Consider the following 2,500-nt stretch of genomic DNA (forward strand, 5'->3'; position numbering starts at 1 on the left):
ACAATGTGGTAATTAAATATTTACTGGGCGTTAGGGTCGGTCTTAGTAAATTGCTATATAAAGTCTATATAAAATTTTACGAATTTAAAAAAAAAATTCCTACCGTCAAAAATAGCGACGCCTAGACCACCACACCTGTTCTGACGTTAAATCCTACTTGCACACACGTGTGGGAATAGATTAGATATCATCTAGAGATAGAATTCCTAATTATTTAATTAAAATAGAGACTCTAGATTTAATAGTTGTGTCATAGTTACATTAAGTCGAATTAGCGAAGCGGAGGCGGGAACTAGATTCTAGATCTAACACTTCGATTGCGATGAAAAAAAAATAGCTTTATTTTAAGGCCGACAAGGCAAATACGGTTTAATTAATATTAAAGAAATAAGTCCGAACACCTACCTTAAGCGAATCATCTACACAACACATGACTAGAAATAATACACGTCCACACGAAGAGCGATTGAAACGGTGACTGCAACGGTGAAAACTTGTACGACGGAAACATGGCGCCTAGGTTATGCCTACTTCCGGTCTGATGAAAATTTTTAATTCATTTTAAATTTTGCGCTCTATTTCGTCCGCGCTTGTCCACTTAAACTCTACAGAAAAGATAGTCTATATAAAAATAATTCCTAGAAGACAATTTTATGAGAGATCACCCACATTTATTTACCCTGCCTGTCTACCTTAGGGTTAGAGTTTGAATTTTTCTAGATTCAAGCCAAATATGCCGTGTCGATTAAACGACGACGTACATAACAGAGCGAAGACAATGAATGGTTCCTTAATTAACTATAATTACGGTCCTAATACAACTACAATTCACCATAGTACTAATATGTATGTGTATTGTTGTTTTGGGAGTTCTGTCATTACATTTTAAATTATAAAAAAAACGGGTTTACGATACACTTCATTACGCCGCCGATCGTGGTTTTAGATTTAAATTTGGTCGGATTCGGTTTATTATTAATTTATATAATACTTTATACATACTTTAATTCATTAAATACATTTATCTATGTATTTATTTCATTAGTTAAGTATTTGTTTAACTAAAAATTATCAATTTAAGGCATAACAATTACAGAAAACGATTGTATTTGAGATAAGTCTTATCGAACCATTTAGTAGCTGGGTCGGTTTATTATTAATTTATCTAATACTTTATACATACTTTCACTCATTAATTACATGTATATATGCATTCATTAAATCATTTAAGTATTTATTTCATCAAAAAGTATCGATTGAAGGCATAACACTGATAGAAAACGATTGTATTTGAGATAAGTCTTATCGAACCATTTAGTAGCTGGTTCGCGGGTCGGTTTTATTCCTTAACTCTAGATTTAAGTCTATCGTGTTTAATTTCAATTTAATTTATCACAACTTTTAGATTTTGTACTAGATTAAGCTACATTGAAGCTTATTTTTCACTATTTAATCAATAGAGGATATTATATAATATTTTTAAGTCTAATATTACGCAGCCGTTTGTTAAATCTAGTTTTACAACGACGACTCGCGCGATTTCGGTTTGGTTTTAAAACTTAAGTTCATTGATTCTTAAAATATATATTCCAGTTAGAATAGAACTGAATACGTACCACATGATGTATACACACGTTTGGGTTATTTATTTATTTTAAATTTAGTTTATTATGACCGATCGTAATTAACTTTGGCGATACCGGGCTGATATGTCTTATCGACCGGAAAACTACTGTCCCTTCGGTCGACTAGTTGGTCTTAGACGGCATTACCGAGGTTTGAAAACTCTTACACCGTGTTTTTATTTTCACATAGATCCTATATTTTGATACCAGTCATTCGTTTAAGTTTAAATTAGAAAACGTGAAATGTAGTTTATTGGAAACACTAATGTTTTTAATTTTGTACAAAATAAATTTTTATTCGTTTCAGGTAAACGGCGGGATGAGAAAAATCTGCTTTCTACAACACATACATTGGTTAAGAATATAAAGTGAAATATAGTTGTACAAACACCGTCTCTACTTAGCAGCTTAGCCTCTACGGCAATGCCGCGTCTTTACACTGGGCGAGCTTGAGACTGGAAAACTCTCGATCACTCTACGCGGGAATGCCGCTAAGTCGAGGCGGTCTGATCGGCAACCCATCAAACTTCAGCTCATCTATTTTTTTTTTATTTTTCACAATTTTTTTAAAATTCGGGTAAACGGCGGGATGAACTCAACCAAATTTTTCAATTGGGTTTTTAATATCCACGTACATTCAGCGCAAAGTGAAATGTAGTTTTAATGTATTTAAACATAGAACAACCACCGTCATTCGCCAGCTCTGTTAGACTAACGACTCGCCGCTTCGCATCCTCGGTGGAACGGGCGACCTCTCGATCACTTGCGGCCACAGTACGGCAATGCCGCAAAATAAAGTCGGTTTGATCGGTGAACTGCCACTCGCACGATGAAACTTTGAGACATTTTTTTTCGGACTTTGAAAATTTTCAAAG

Source organism: Physella acuta, unplaced genomic scaffold, assembly GCF_028476545.2.
Source record: "Physella acuta isolate Inbredline_101_S28 unplaced genomic scaffold, ASM2847654v3 ptg002797l, whole genome shotgun sequence".
Classification (NCBI taxonomy): Eukaryota; Metazoa; Mollusca; class Gastropoda; family Physidae; genus Physella; species Physella acuta.